General features: G+C 41.2%; 1 protein-coding gene across 2 annotated transcripts in view; it reads left to right on the forward strand.

Annotated features, from left to right (window-relative positions):
• Window positions 1-16840, forward strand: part of LOC116977842 (phosphatidylinositol 3-kinase regulatory subunit gamma) — a 524111-nt gene that overhangs the window by 100106 nt on the left and 407165 nt on the right. Inside the window, exon 1 of one of the 2 annotated variants that reach the window (XM_033028653.1) lies at window positions 519-536. The exons of the other annotated variant lie outside the window; for it this stretch is intronic. The gene's annotated coding sequence lies outside the window, so the exon portion shown is untranslated. Of the gene's footprint in view, window positions 1-518; window positions 537-16840 lie in introns of those variants that run through there. 2 annotated transcript variants of the gene reach the window in all.

The raw sequence follows: 16840 nt of genomic DNA on the forward strand, positions 1-16840 counted from the left end.
AAGTTCCCTCACTGTGCTGGCTGTAAGGACAATGCCGAATGTGTGTTTTGGTTGATTGGATCCAGTTCTGAAGTGTATTGGAGATGGATCCACACCACAAAACATCCCTTAAATGTTGTGAGGAACGAATCCCACCAGCGCAGTAGTAGTGCAAGCAGGGAAAAGCTGTTCATGGGGTGGATGGGGAATGAAGACTGTCTTTATCTCCTCATCCAGAAATTCCTTTGGCATGGAGGACATCGCCTGGTTCTCTCTGCTCCTCTGCCAACTTTATATGGGGTTTCTCCTCTAGACATAAGAGTGCTGTGAAAGAACATATTGCCCCATCCTTTCTTTAGCCTGGGAAATCTCAGTGCATATTAAATGTATTCCGTTTCCAGTTCTGAGTGCCAACCCTGGCACTAGTTTCCTTGTTGCACACAAACTTCATTTTCAAAATGACCAAGAGAATTAAAATAAGATTTTGTGTTTGTATGCAGAATCCAGCGATAAAGCTTCAATGACAAAGAAAAGAAAAACTTCCACAAGACTGTATGGTGAATAACAACTTATTTGAGTCTCAAAAAATCATCTGATTCCAATTATCAATGTAACTTTGCACTTTGCAAACCTTTTGTAAGCAAAATAATTTCTCTGTAATTTTAACAAGCAAGAATCTCTTTTCCTTCAAATATTTAATTTGTATACCGGTGCAGCACGGTGGCGCAGCAATAGTGTTGCTGCTTTAATGAGCCAGGGACCGGTTCGATCCTGACTACAGCTGCTGTGTGTACGAAGTTTGTACGTTCTCCCTTTGACCGCGTGGGGTTTCCCGTGTGCCTCGGCTTCCTCGCACACTCACAGATTTGTAGGGTTAATTGGCTTCAATTAAAAAATGTTATAAATTGACCCTAGTGTGTAGGATAGTGCTAATGTACAGGGATCGCTGGTCGGCGCGGACTCGGTGGGCCAAATGGCCTGTTTCCGCACATTATCTCTAAACTGAAACAAAAGTATTTCAAAGTAATACCTTGCTCCTCCACTAGGTGTGCTACTGAATCCCTTGAAAATGGTAATCATTTGGAATCAATGAGTAAACGTAAACCTTAGCATTTTGCATATTATTTTCACAGCAATAACTCTTTTCAAATGAGGTTTAACTGTTTTAAATAGCCATGATGAATGCTTCAAATCTCTTGGTCCTCCAAAGTTAATTTCATGTCCTTAGAATAATTATTTACAATTTTAATTTCCTTTAAAAATAGAATATTTACTTTTTCTGAATGTTAAGAAATGTCATCATCTCCATTAATACTATATGCAAGCCCCGGTTTTCATGTTGCCTTTTGTGAAACAATGAATTATGTGAATTATGACACCAGATATCACTGCCAGGGACACCAGGAAGTGGAATTCCATTGCACTGAAGTGATTAGACAACTTCCTTTGCAGTCAAAAGGAAGAACTGTTACCCCAAAGCTGACTACAAAGTCAAGGCCATGCTGTGTTTTTTTTATTCAGGTGGGGTGTCTCTTTAGCTGTGCCTCTGTAAGGGATGGAGACACAGGCTGAATTCGATTTGGGGCCCTGAAGATTGTTCCCGATGTTGGGGAAGTCCAGAACAAGGGGGAAATCTTTTAGGACCGAGATGAGGAAAACATTTTTCACAGAGAGAGTGGTGAATCTCTGGAATTCTCTGCCACAGAAGGTAGTTGAGGCCAGTTCATTGGCTATATTTAAGAGGGAGTTAGATGTGGCCCTTGTGGCTAAAGGGATCAGGGGGTATGGAGAGAAGGCAGGTACAGGATACTGAGTTGGATGATCAGCCATGATCATATTGAATGGCGGTGCAGGCTCGAAGGGCCGAATGGCCTACTCCTGCACCTATTTTCTATGTTTCTATGTCTTACAGATCTAACAATAGTTCGAGAATAACTCCAACACAAGTCAGGGCTGACATCGCATAATAGATGTGTGTTGAACTCCAGAGACTGGAGAGGGGTTAAAGGGAGGACAGCTGGCAGTGTTTCTGTGAACTGAACACACTTGTGGCCCTTAAATCAGCTCAAAGGGCTTTTAATTTGTAGTTCACAATGGGATACATAGTTACCGTAAGGCCATAAAGTCCTAAAGTACCTACTTTAAGCAAGCCATAATTACAAATAATAAAGCATAATATAGTTTTAAAGTGGGAAGTTTGGGCCAAGTAAGTGAGATAAATTCAATACATTAGACCTGTTAGAGGTTTCCATTGTTTTAAAAGAAACCTCTATTAAATCTTTCCATAAGATACTGAAGGATATTATGAAACAGATGAAGGTTGTTGCCTGGAATTTCTTGCTCCATCGCCATGAATAATGTGCTGAAACCATTTCTTCTGCTGTTCTGGCATATTTACGATAAGAGAACAGTGATGCTCTGCAGAAATCCCCACCCTCATGCTAGTTTGGTGGTATGTGTAGTGTCTGGAGGCTCTTTTTTTGATGCTGCTTAACTAAGCAGTGTAATTTTCCAAATGTATTATATTGGAGATAATAACTTTCAACTGAAACATCAGTATCTGGTCGAGACCTTCTTCAGACCTGAAACATCACCTATTCCTTTTCTCCAAAGATACTACCCGACCTATTGAGTTACTCCAGCGTTTTGTGTCTATCTTCGGTATAAACCAGCATCTGAAGTTCCTTCCTACACATCCGTACCTTGTATCTGTATTAAGGTGACGCCACCTGATACACTCAACCCTTGGAAGTACATTTATATATATGTAAACCACACTGCCTTCCAGTTAAACAGACAATAAACACATGGAAACCATCAATACTTTACACATATGAAGCCAAGCAGTAGGTTTATATACACAGTTACCAACTCAACCAATTATAAATGTAATTGATCTGCCGGCCTTTATTTCTCAGACCTTACCTGCAAAGGTACACTTTGTCATTTCGGAAGAGTCCATTCATTCCAGGTTTCCTCACCACTTGCAGGCTGCGTGTCCTGTAGCTCATGACCTGTCTCGGCCAGCAATGGCTACATCATAGCACCATTCCTAAAGCTTGCATGTTGCTTGTCCTCGTCATCCTGTTCTTGTTCACCATACCCTTCTTCACCATATCCTTGTGTATCTTATAAATATACCAATTAATAATAATAATGGATGGGATTTATATAGCGCCTTTCTAATACTCAAGGCGCTTTACATCGCATTATTCATTCACTCCTCAGTCACACTCGGTGGTGGTAAGCTACTTCTGTAGCCACAGCTGCCCTGGGGCAGACTGACGGAAGCGTGGCTGCCATTCTGCGCCTACGGCCCCTCCGACCACCACCAATCACTCACACACATTCACACACATTCACACACAGGCAAAGGTGGGTGAATTGTCTTGCCCAAGGACACAACGACAGTATGCACTCCAAGCGGGATTCGAACCGGCCACCTTCCGGTCGCCAGCCGAACACTTAGCCCATTGTGCCATCTGCCGTCTAAAGAGCTAAAGAGCCCAATAGAGTCACATCACAGAAACAAGCCTCTCAGCCAAAGATGCCCATGACAGCCATTGTACTTATCTATACTAATTCCAATTTACCCACGTTTGATCCATAGCCTTAGATGCCTACATGATTCATGTGCTTGCCTTGGTGTTTCCAAAATGGTTAAATAGCCTTCTGTTGCCCATCTTCACCAAGTAATTCCCAACTCCACAGCACTTCTACAATATACCCATGGCTCCATTTTAACAATCCTTTGTGACCTGATGAATGGAGCTCCCTCACAGTGTCTCCCACGTCTTTATGTTCACGTTCTGGGAGTAAAATTAGGCCATTCGGCCCATCGAGTCGACTCCGCCATTAAATCATGGCTGATCTCTGCTTCCTGATCCCATTTTCCTGCCTTCTCCGCATAACCCTTGACACCCATTCTAATGTAGAATTTGTCTATCTCTGCCATAAAAATATCCACTGACTTGACAAGTAACTTTAACTATAAAACAATGAAAAACATTCAAAGTTGCTTTGTTAGTGGAGTGAGATGGGAGCACGGCATAACTGGCTGTGAAAACCTTTTATGCATTTCTGTGCACAGGACTTGTTCCTTTCTGTCGCGGTGGGTTTTCTGTGTAGAAGGCATCATAGGCCTGACAATCTCTGCAAAGGGATCTGTGCAAAGTAGATGGACATTCTGCCCAAGTGAATGGCAAGTTTGCTTTGGCTTGCCACTGCTGGAAAATTCTGACCTATTTATTTCTAAGATAGACACAAAGTGCTGGAGTAACTCAGCAGGACAGGCAGCATCTCTAGAGAACAAGGATGGTTAACGTTTCAGATCGAGATCCTTCTTCAGACCGTCTGAAGCAGGGTCCTGACCCGAAACATCACCCATCTTTTTTTTCCAGAGATGCTGCCTGACCCGCTGAGTGTTTTATGTCTAACTTTGGTATATACCAGCATCTGCTGTTCCTTTCTACACTATTTATTTCTAATATGGGTAAGAGCAATCAGTAGTAGAAAGGTTTGAGGAATCATTGTAGAAAGGTGAATCGGTGGTACCATCTATAAAGTGAGCAAGTTAAAAGTTCAGATTCTGAAATTCTATCCGGATCACATCCTGGCTGCTGAGAGCAATTGTCCTGCAAAACAATCCCTGGCATTAAAGGGTCAAATGCTATTGACAGTGGACTGACACCAGGCAGACTAATAAAACTCTTTGTGTAGTATCTGGCAACGAAGAGAAATGGAGGGAAAGAGCTTTAAAATCCAGAATCAGTTAACTAGAGTTTGACAGAAGAAGAACATTTTTACTTTCATTAAATTCGAGATATCAAATTGAGCTCAATAGGTTCTTCATTGGTCATTGGTCACTGGTCACATTAAATAAAAAATGATTGTTAAAGCATTAATTCAAATCTATACCTTGTACACAAATTAATTGAAAATAAACTATAATAACTTTGGGTTCCAGCATCTGCAGTCCCTTCTGAAACATAACTTTGGGGTCTGTGCATTACTGGAAAATATGGCGACTAAAATCATTGCTTGTTTAAGATGCAGGAAAACTGAGCCTATCTCTTTAAGGAACTCAGCATGAATTCTGCAGTATTTTCATACATTTAATAACCCTGTGACACAGAGCAATATCTTGGCGCCCAGTAAAAGTCTAGAATATGGATTATGTTCTCATTAAAGTGTCAGTGCAATTTCCTCTGAATGGTGAATATACAAATGGTTTTGTTTCTAAATTGAAACCACATGTTCCAAAAAATCCCTGAAGATTTTTTGGGTGACCCTAAATGCAAATTGTTTTGGTATGTCATATTTTATATACAGTCTGCAGTAAATCTTATTGCAGAATGCTGAGTTCAATCTCCCCATTGCCACAATCCCTGCCCCCAACCAAAAGCTAATAATTCTTTTCAAACTGCCTCTCTCCTGAATAGGGGAGAGGGGGCTGTTGTAAAATGGCTCTTTAAAAGGGCTGTTTCTGGCAGCTTGCTGTGTACAAATTGCCTCTCATTTATTTCTTGTCGCAACATTGACCAGTTCAAGATGCATTTCATTGGTTGTAAAACATTTTGATTATGGTTGCAGCAATATAAACATAAGCTGTTCTTTTTGTTTCACTTTGTCCCACTGTCAAATCTTCCAGTGGGGGTGGGAAGGAGATGTGGTGAGAGGGTGGGTGATGGTGTCTCTGCTGGCTTGGAGGATTTAAATAGCTGAAGATACAAAACTGAGAATAGTTTGTTAGTTGGCTTGATGCAGTGAAGGGATGGGAGTAGCAAAGGCTACCTCTGCCTTCCTGTATTGGGAACAAGGATATCAAAATCATTGTTCCCACTGCAGATCATTATTCAGCCTCTCCAGAAAGTGCATGAACATTCGGGCTGCAAACTCTTCTGGATATTCCAGATGGCTTCATCTCCCAATTTTGCTGCCAACAACTCAAACAGTGCTTCGCATTGAAGTTTGAGCTGCTGGTGTTCCAGAACCCCCACTGACTAAAGAAATTCCTCCTCATCTCCTTTCCAAAGGTACGTCCTTTTATTCTGAGGCTATGGTCTCTGGTCCTACACTCCCCCACTAGTTGTGCAAGGCCCCTTGGGCAACGGTGACCATAACATGGTGGAATTCTGCATTTGGATGGAAAGTGACACGGTTAATTCAGAGACTATGGTCATAAACTTAAAGAAAGGAGACTGAAGGTATCAGTTGGGAATTGGCTAGGATAAACTGGCAAATTATACTTAAACGGTTGAACCTTCTGAACCTTCTGAATTTTGTAGTCGGCAGGGCAGTACTCTGCATATCGCCAACTTGGACAATTTTACATTTTTATCAAGCCAATTAACCTACAAACCTGTCCGTCTTTGGAGCGTGGGAGGAAACCGAAGATCTCGGAGAAAACCCACACAGATCACGGGACGAACGTACAAACTCCATACAGACAAGCACCCATAGTCAGGATCGAACCCTGGCCATAAATTGGCCAGAGGAAGCAGCAAACCGGAGGACTGGGAGAAATTTAGAACTCAACAGAGGAGGACAAAGGGGTTAATTAAGGGGGGGGGGGGGGGGGATGAGCATGAAATAAAGCTTGAGGGGAATATAAGAACTGACTCTAAAGGCTTCTTTACACATGTAAAAAGGAAAAGATTAGTGAAGACAAATGTAGGTCCCTTACAATCATAGACAGGTGAATTTATAATGGGAAACAAGGAAATGGCAGAACAGTTCACTAAGGAAGACAAACAATCTCCCAGAAACACTAGGGGACCGAGGATCTAGAAGGAGAGAGGAACTGAAGGTAATCCACATTAATCAGGAAATGGTGTTATGTAAACTGTTGGGACTGAAGGCAGATAAATCCCCAGGGCTTGATGGTCTGCATCCCAGAATACTCAAGGAGGTGGCCCTAGAAATCGTGGATGCATCAGTAATCCTTTTCCAATGTTCTCTCGACTCTGGCCACTCTCCAGTCCACAGGAACTGATCCAATGTAACCCCACTTTTTAGAAAGGAGTGAGAGAGAAAACAGGGAATTATAGACCAGCTAGCCATACATCAGTAGTGGGGAAGATGCTTGAGCCGATTGTTAAAGAAGTTATAGCAACGCATTTGGAAAGCAGTGACGATCGGTCAAAGTCAGCATGGATTTATGTAGGGGAAATTATGCTTGACTAGTCTCCTGGAATTTTTTGAGGATGTAACAAGTAGAATGGATAAGGGAGAGCCAGTGGATGTGGTGTATCTGGACTTTCAAAAAGACTTTGATAAGGTCCCACACAAGAGATTAATGTGCAAAATTAGAGCACATGGTATTGGTGGTAGGGTATTGACATGGATAGAGAACTGGTTGGCAGACAGGAAGCAAAGAGTAGGAATTAACGGGTCCTTTTCAGAATGGCAGGCAGTGACTAGTCGGGTACTGCAAGACTCGGTGCTGGGAGCCCAGTTATTTGCAATATATATTAACGATTTAGACGAAGGAAATATATGTGATATCTCCAAGTTTGCGGTTTACACAAAGCTGGGTGGCAGTTTGAGCTGCTATGAGGATGTTATGAGGCTGCAGGGTGACTTGGATAGGTTGGGTGAGTGGGCAGATGCATGGCAGATGCAGTATAATGTGAGGTTATCTACTTTGGTGGCAAGAACAGGAAGGCAGATTATTATCTGAATGGTAGACACAAAAAGCAGGAGTAACTCAGCAGGACAAGCAACATCTCTGGAAAGAAGGAATGGATGACGTTTTATGTTCGAGACTCTTTTCAGATTCCTCCTTTCTAGAGATGCTGCCTGTCCCGCTGAGTTACTCCAGCATTTTGTGTCTATCTTCAATTTAAACCAGCATCTGCAGTTCCTTCCTAAACATTGTAATTCCAGTCCTTGTTTTACACTGCTGACCAATTATTCCTACACAGATTTAAACTGTTCGATTAAAAGAAAATGCCTGAACTGGAAAGATTACAATCTTGGCAGAATTCATTCCTAGGTTGAAATGTGTTTCCAGCCCCAGATAGTTCTGTAGGTGCAGATTGTATCTGCATTTCAACATTTGGACTATCAGACTTAGCATTGCAAATGTCCTTTGGGAATTTTCCACTTGGATACCTGGTAAAATGGGATTCCTGCCATGTTGTAGCAGTCAATCATCAAGCAAGCTTTTGGCATATGTTTTCAAAATCAGACCCTTTCAGGACTGAAACACAGTGCTCTCCATGATGTTTGGGACAAAGACCCATAGTTTATTTATTTGCCTCTGTACTCCACAATTTCAGATTTATAATAGATACAATCGCATGTGGTTAAAGTGCACATTGTCAGATTTTAATAAAGGCCATTTTTATACAATTTGGTTTCACCATGTAAAATTACCAGTGTTTATACACAATCCCCCCATTTCAGGGCACCATAATGTTTGGGACACAGCAATGTCATGTAAATGAAAGTAGTCATGTTTAGTATTTGTTACATATCCTTTGCATGCAATGACTGCATGAAGTCTACGATTCATGGATATCACCAGTTGCTGGTGATGCTTTGCCAGGTCTGTATTGCAGCCATCTTTAGCTTATACTTGTTTTAGGGGCTAGTCCCCTTCAGTATTCTCTCCAGCATATAAAAGGCATTGTCAATTGGGTTCAGATCGGGTGATTGACTTGGCCAATCAAGAATGTACCAATTTTTAGCTTTGAAAAACTGTTGCTTTAGCAGTATGTTTGGGATCATTGTCTTGCTGTAGAATGAACTGCTGGCCAATGAGTTTTGAGGCATTTGTTTGAACTTGAGCAGATAGGATGTGTCTATACACTTCAGAATTCGTTATGTTACTACCATCAGCAGTTGCATCATCAATGAAGATAAGTGAGCTAGTACCTTCAGCAGCCATACATGCCCAAGCCATAACACCCCCACCACCGTGTTTATCAGATGAGGTGGTATGCTTTGGATCTTGGGCAGTTCCTTCTCTCCTCCATACTTTGCTCTTGCCATCACTCTGATATAAGTTAATCTTTGCCTCATCTGTCCACAAGACCTTTTTCCAGAACAGTGGTTGCTCTTTTAAGTACTTCTGAGCAAACTGTGACCCAGCCATCCTATTTTTGCAGCTAACCAGTGGTTTGCATCTTACAGTGTAGCCTCTGTATTTCTGTTCATGAAGTCTTTTGCGGACAGTGGTCATTGACAAATCCACACCTGACTCCTGAAGAGTGTTTCTGATCTGTTGGACAGGTGTTAGGGTTTTTTCTTTATTATAGAGAGAATTCTTCTGTCATCAGCTGTGGGGGTATTCCTTGGCCTGCCAGTCCCTTTGTGATTAGTAAGCTCACCAGTGCTCTCTTTCTTCTTAATGATGTTCCAAACAGTTGATTTTGGTGAGCCTAAGGTTTGGGTGATGTCTCTAACAGTTTTATTTTTGTTTCTCTGTCTCATAATGGCTTCTTTGACTTTCATTGGCACAACTTTGGTCCTCATGTTGATTAACACCAATAAAAGTTTACAAAGGTGATGGAAAGACCGGAGGAAAGACCAGGTGCTGAGAGCTCTCTTATAACTGCATGAAGGAGGCAATTAAATACACCTGAGCAATTACAAACACCTGGGAAGCCACGTGTCCCAAACATTATGGTGCCCTGAAATGGGGGGACTATGTATAAACACAGCTGTAATTTCTACATGGTGAAACCAAAATGTGTAAAAATGGCCTTTATTAATATCTGACAATGTGCATTTTAATCATGTGATTTTTTTCTATTACAAATCTCAAATTGTGGAGTACAGAGGCAAATAAATAAATTATGGGTCTTTGTCCCAAACATTATGGAGGACACTGTATTTGTGTTTGGTTTTAGGCCTGCTTTAGAAGTGCATTCAAGTAACAAGTCGATGGACACTAGGCACTTAGCTTAGTTTAAGTAAGTAAGTAAGTTTATTGGCCAAGTATTCACATACAAGGAATTTGCCTTGGTGCTCTGCCCACAAGTAACAACATGACATACAGTGACAGTTACGAATGACTCAGAAAACACAAAACATTAATAATAATAAAACATAAAACAGTTTTTAGTTTCTTTTAGTTTAGAGTTACAGCGCAGAAACGGGCCCTTCAGCCTACAGAGTCCGCACCGACCAGCGACCCCCGCACATTAACACTATCCAACACACACTAGGGACAATTTACACTTATACCAAGCTAATTAACCTACAAACCTGTACGTCTTTGGAGTGTGTGAGGAAACCTAAAGATCTCGGAGAAAACCCCCGCGATCACGGGGAGAACGTACAAAGTCCGTACAGACAGCGCCCACAGATGGGATCAAATCTGGTCTCCGGCTATGCAAGCACTGTAAGGCAGCAACTCTACCGCTGTGCCTCTGTGCCGTCAAAATGTTATTTTAATTGTGAACCATCTTGCATTATTTTCTCTACTCCATTCACTCTCTCACCCACAAGATGAGTTTAAACTCAACCAGAAACCTGGCCAACCTTTCCATTGTGCTCTCCCCAATCTTTCCATTTATGCTCTCCGCCTACCACCACAGAGACACCACACAGGCAGGTGAGATACTCAGCCAGCGGGCCTTGGTTCGTGCTGTTAAAATCATTAATCTAATCTAAACAAATCACTCACCTCGGGCAGAGTAAAATTGTTTAGTTTGTTGGTCATAACAAAATGTATTTGATTTTCTAAAATAATCTGCCAGGTTGCCTAATGCAATCAATCACTGTGTTTAATCAGTATGTGTGATTAATTATACCGGGCAAGGCAAAGCTATGAAACTGAAATCCCTCTAGACCACAGGTAATTTTTAAGCTCAGTTGATAAAGTCCAAACATGTGAATATGACAGGCAGATAAGTCATTCAGACATGGTCCACACTCATGACTGTGCATTCTGCAAACCCACAATCTACGACCCAGAAATATCCTAAGAGATTCCAAGGGACAGAATACGATACTCACGGCTGTTAAAACCAATCCAGGAGGCAATAGGTTTATCTTAATGGTCAAATTACTTTTAACAAGGTGCGATTCTAGTCATGAACAAAGGCAGCTGCGAAAGCAGAAATCCAATATTAATAAAAAGAGAGTCCTGACCCAAACTCTCAACTACCCATGTTCACCAGAGATCCTGCTTGAACTGCTGAGCTCCTCCAGCACTTTGGCTTGTTAAAACAAACATTGAAAACACTGGTGCAGTGGTAGAGTTATTGCCTTACAATGTCAGAGACCGGTTTCAATCCTGACTATGGGTGCTGTCTGTACAGAGTTTGTACGTTTGTACGGAGGATTACTTGTTGTATGTGACGGCTGGTGGGGTGAAAGGTGAGGACTAGGGGGACTCTGCCCTTGTTGTGAGTGGGGGGATAGGGAGATGGAGCAGTGTTGTGGGGTATGGAAGAGACCCTGGTGCGAGCCTCATCTATGGTGGAGGAGGGGAACCACCGTTCCCTGAATAATGAAGACATTTCAGATGTCCTGGTGTGGAACGCCTCATCCGTGGAGCAGATGCGGCGTAGATGGAGGAATTGGGAGTAGGGGATGGAGTCCTTACAGGAAGCAGGGTGGGAAGAAGTGTAGTCCAGATAGCCATGGGAGTCAGTGGATTTATAGTGGATGTCGGTCAGAAGTCTATCACCTGCAATGAAGGATAAATCCATTGGGAAGATGTAAATGCAATTGGTGTGGTTAGTCATAATGCAGAAAGAGGCTCATCATGTCATGCTCAGTCTTTGAAAGTCTTTGAAAGAGGAGTCAAGCTTTGTCCTACATCCACACGTTTTAGAAATGATATAAAATATATGGTTACTTACCAATCTTATCTCTATTTACTTCCTCAACATTCTGGCAGGTCATCTTACCTTCTCTTTTTGAAAGAGAGCCATCCTAACCATTTACAAGATGCTGCCTCACCCGCTGAGTTTCTCCAGCATTTTTGTCTACCTTCGATTTTTTACAGCATCTGCAGTTCTTTCTTAAACACCGTAACCTTTTGTTCAGCTTCCTCTCATAACTCACGTTCATCTTCCCCAGAATATCCTGATGAACCTTTACAACCCACTTTCTAAGACATTTTTCCCCGTGTGGTTTCCAGAATCAATCATATTACTCCGGTGGTGCCTAGCCATTGATCTATAAATTTCCAGAATTATGTCTTTGCTTTTACATTCTACCCCTTTATTTATAAAATGGATAGTTCATATTCCTTTTGTAATCAGCTTATAAATGGCTTCATTAAATTCTGTGTATGGTCACCAAAGTCTCTCTGCAGAACCTGAAATAACTGAAATCATCACTCACTATATAGGCCCATAATTAGAATCAGAATCAGAATCAGATTTTATTCGCCAAGTATGTTTTGCAACATACGAAGAATTTCACTGGCCAGGTCAGTCATACAATTGAAAGCAACAGGCTCAAAAACACATTTTAACATGAACATCCACCACAGCGACCCCTACACATTCCTGACCATGATGGATGCGAAATAAGTCCTTCCTTGGTTGGGGGCCTCGAGCCCTCTGTTGACGGGCAAGGGATGCCTCCAGGCAAGGGATCCGCTCCGATGTTAAGTCCACGCCCCGCGGTGGGGCTTACGACAGTCCGAGGAGGCTTCCAGCTCCAGCGATGTAGGCCGGAGAATGTGATCCGAAAATTGATCACATCTCCGGGAAGGTAATTAGATTACAGTTAATCCAGTCAAGGCCAAAAATAATCATGGTCTTGTTTTGAATTTTATCTGAGTAATAAATGGCATTTAATTCTGCAGCATTGCTTTTTGACCAATTTCATTCAGCTCTTTTAGCTACCATACTTAGAAAGGACATTAATTTAATCAAATCCCGCTATAGTTTTATTAGAGCTTTTGAAATAGGAATAAATCATGAATTTTGCCTAATAATGAATGGGATTCCTTCTTATTCTGATTGCTCTCTTGTAAATATGCCGTAACACTGATAAATTACATAATTATCCAATCGCAAAGTGATTATCAAAATTAACAATTGTTTTGTCATAGGTTAGAAGTTCCATTAGATAAAAATTGTGTTGAAATAACTGTGCAAATATGCCGTAATGATATTCTTGATTGCTGTTTGTGTTTCTTCCCAGTGTGCCTTTTTCAATTTTTCTAGTATCATCTGACTCACTTTTTAAAATAATTTTGCACGTCACTTTTCTCATGGAATAAAAATAAGTCAACAGCAAACTATCTTGCAACATAACGTGCAATGCATTATTCACACCTGTTGGACATGTTTCAATAGTGTCTAAATACAGCTGCATGACTTCAAAAATGTAGCTGAGAGTTGGACAGAAACCTGTATGCAGATTGTGATCACTTGTCGGGCTTTGAGATGGAAACACAATAATACTTCAGCAATCATAGTTAAGTGAAGTCTGGTAGTTGATCTTTAAATCAGCACAACATTTTTAAAAAAGCTAAACATTTTCTGTACCTGTTCAAATGTGGGGTTAAATATGTAGTTGTTGCTTGTTTATTTTAACAGGATACAGTGACTTGCAAACGTTTTCATACCCCTTGAACTTTTCCACATTTTGTCACGTTACAACCACAAACATAAATGTATTTTATTGGGATTTTATGTGATAGACCAACACAAAGTGGCGCATAATTGTGAAGTGGAAGGAAAATGATACATGGTTTTCAAATTTTTTTACAAATAAAAAACTGAAAAGTGTGGCGTGCATAAGTATTCAGCCCCCTTTACTCTGATACCCCTAAATAAAATCCAGTGCAACCAATTGCCTTCAGAAGTCACCTAATTAGTAAATAGAGTCCACTTGTGTGTAATCTAATCTCAGTATAAATACAGCTGTTCTGTGAAGGCCTCAGAGGTTTGTTAGAGAACATTAGTGAACAAACAGCATCATGAAGCCCAAGGAACACACCAGACAGGTCAGGGATAAAGTTGTGGAGAAGTTTAAAGCAGGGTTAGGTTATAAAAAAATATCCCAAGCTTTGTATACATCTCACGGAGCACTGTTCAATCCATCATCTGAAAATGGAAAGAGTATGGCACAACTGCCAACCTACCAAGACATGGCCGTCCACCTAAACTGACAGGCCGGGCAAGGAGAGCATTGATCAGAGAAGCAGCCAAGAGGTAACTCTGGAGGAGCTGCAGAGATCCACAGCTCAGGTGGGAGAATCTGTCCACAGGACAACTATTAGTCGTGCACTCCACAAATCGGGCCTTTATGGAAGAGTGGCAAGAAGAAAGCCATTGTTGAAAAAAAGCCATAAGAAGTCCCGTTTGCAGTTTGCCACAAGCCATGTGGGGGACACAGCAAACATGTGGAGGAAGGTGCTCTGGTCAGATGAGACCAAAATTGAAGTTTTTGGCCTAAATGCAAAACGCTATGTGTGGCGGAAAACTAATACTGCACATCACCCTGAACACACCATCCCCACTGTGAAACATGGTGGTGGCAGCATCATGCTGTGGGGATGCTTTTCTTCAGCAGGGACAGGGAAGCTGGTCAGAGTTGATGGGAAGATGGATGGAGCCAAATACAGGGCAATCTTGGAAGAAAACCTGTTAGAGTTTGCAAAAGACTTGAGACTGGGGCGGAGGTTCACCTTCCAGCAGGACAACGATCCTAAACATACAGCCAGAGCTACAATGGAATGGTTTAGATCAAAGCATATTAATGTGTTAGAATGGCTCAGTCAAAGTCCAGACCTAAATCCAATTGATAATCTCTGGCAAGACTTGAAAATTGCTGTTCACAGACGCTCTCCATCCAATCTGACTGAGCTTGAGCTATTTTGCAAAGAAGAATGGGCAAAAATTTCAGTCTCTAGATGTGCAAAGCTGGTAGAGACATACCCCAAAAGACTTGCAGCTGTAATTGCAGCGAAAGGTGGTTCTACAAAATATTGACTCAGGGGGGCTGAATACTTTTGCACGCCACACTTTTCAGTTTTTTATTTGTAAAAAAATTTGAAAACCATGTATAATTTTCCTTCCACTTCACAATTATGCACCACTTTGTGTTGGTCTATCACATAAAATCCCAATAAAATACATTTACGTTTGTGGTTGTAACGTGACAAAATGTGGAAAAGTTCAAGGGGTATGAAAACTTTTGCAAGCCACTGTATATAAGAGTTGTTCTATCAAAAGTAAAATTGTTCAACTGCAACTGGATTTAAAATACAAGAATCTTTTAAGACCATTAATCACCATGAATTTGCAAACTCAAATTATTATGCCCTAGAAGTCCAAAGGTGTAGAATACCATGTACTTTGCAATAACATTTCACTGGAAAACCTATCGTGAAATGTGATCCAGGACTCACTGTATTAACTTTGTGCTTCATTATTTTGCTCCGAAGTTGTAAACGTGCATGAAGTGCTAATGTCTGAAAACTGTTGGACTTGTCCTATGCTGAATTTGAAAGCGTGCAATGAATGTACTAATGTTAGTCCTAGGAAATGTCTTTACCTGCCTGTGGAGAACTTCACTGAAAACCAGCTGCAGATAGATGGTCTATAAATTAAATATATAAGTTGCATACAAAGTTGCATAATTGCATACAAATCAGTAAAGGTTAACACGCAGATGCAGGGGGAGGTAACTATTGTATTGGCCTTAATCACATAAGAATTTTCAGGCAATGGAAGAGTCATCCTGCTCCCATATATAGAGCCCTGGCAAGACCACATCTGGAATATTGTGTACGGTTCTGATCTTGCAACCTATGTAAGAGCAGTGAAAATGAAGAAGCTATGTTGCGGATTAAAGCTTTGAATACTGAAAGCTCCTTGACCTGCGCGTGAAATAATGTAATATAATTGTGCTATTATATTGGTGGATCACTTCTTCCTTTATTTTACATTGAAGTGACGTTCTTATATGGATCATCACTCCCAACAAAACTAATAAGAGCACCAACATGTCTAAGACAGATCAATGGGATCATTTCTTTCTTTACAAGTGCGATGGTTTCTGGGGTTCGTCCTTTGATTTTGTGCAAGATTCTTCAGTAGGCCAGAGTGTTCTAAGATGTGTAAAGGATAACCAGTGAGGTAATCCCTGTCAGTTCTGCTGTGCAGCCTATCGTTGGAGGTTGTGTGGCAATCAGTGGGAGCTTTCCTGCTTCTGTTCTGCTGGCTGATATTAGCATCACTCTGGATGGAAATTCACGGCACATCTTCAGCACAATCCAGCATGTTGACAGGTCAACACACTGTTGTATCGAATCACTGTGATCTGTATTAACTTCGATATTTTGCCCGAGAAATCTTTCTCCCTGCTTGCCATGTCACTGCAGCATTGTCACATGCTGCAGGTTGCCTTGATAAATAGCGAATGTGATGGCTCGACGGGGAAAAATTCATGCAAAGCTACAACAAAAGGACTAATGTGTTTTTAAGAAATCGGGTATTCCATTACATGTCCTATCACTAGAAGGGTTTCGACTAATGCAATGATGTAATTCAACAGCCTTTCAGGAGTCTATTAGCTCAGTACCTATATTGGAAACAAAATCTTTCACATTCGGCATTCTGTTAATGTGTTTGTGTTGACAGCTTGGATGTATTTTCTTTCTCTGTCCGATGCATGATTAAAAATATCATAGTTGTAACAAAATGAAAATTGGTATAATCACAATAAAATCATAAAATTGAAGTACCGGTAATGAAACCAAGTTTTACAGTGGATACGCTCTCCCTGGTTTTAAGATCCCTGAGGAACGTAACATTAAAAGTATCCATTTTGAGATACTCGGGTAGAGGACAGGCAGGAGCTGTCTTGTACTTGTTGATTTGAAACATGCCATGTACAGCGTTCTGCACTGCACTGGGTAATTGAATAAAAGCATTTG

The sequence above is a fragment of the Amblyraja radiata genome, chromosome 10 (genome assembly GCF_010909765.2).
Source record: "Amblyraja radiata isolate CabotCenter1 chromosome 10, sAmbRad1.1.pri, whole genome shotgun sequence".
NCBI classification, from domain to species: Eukaryota; Metazoa; Chordata; class Chondrichthyes; order Rajiformes; family Rajidae; genus Amblyraja; species Amblyraja radiata.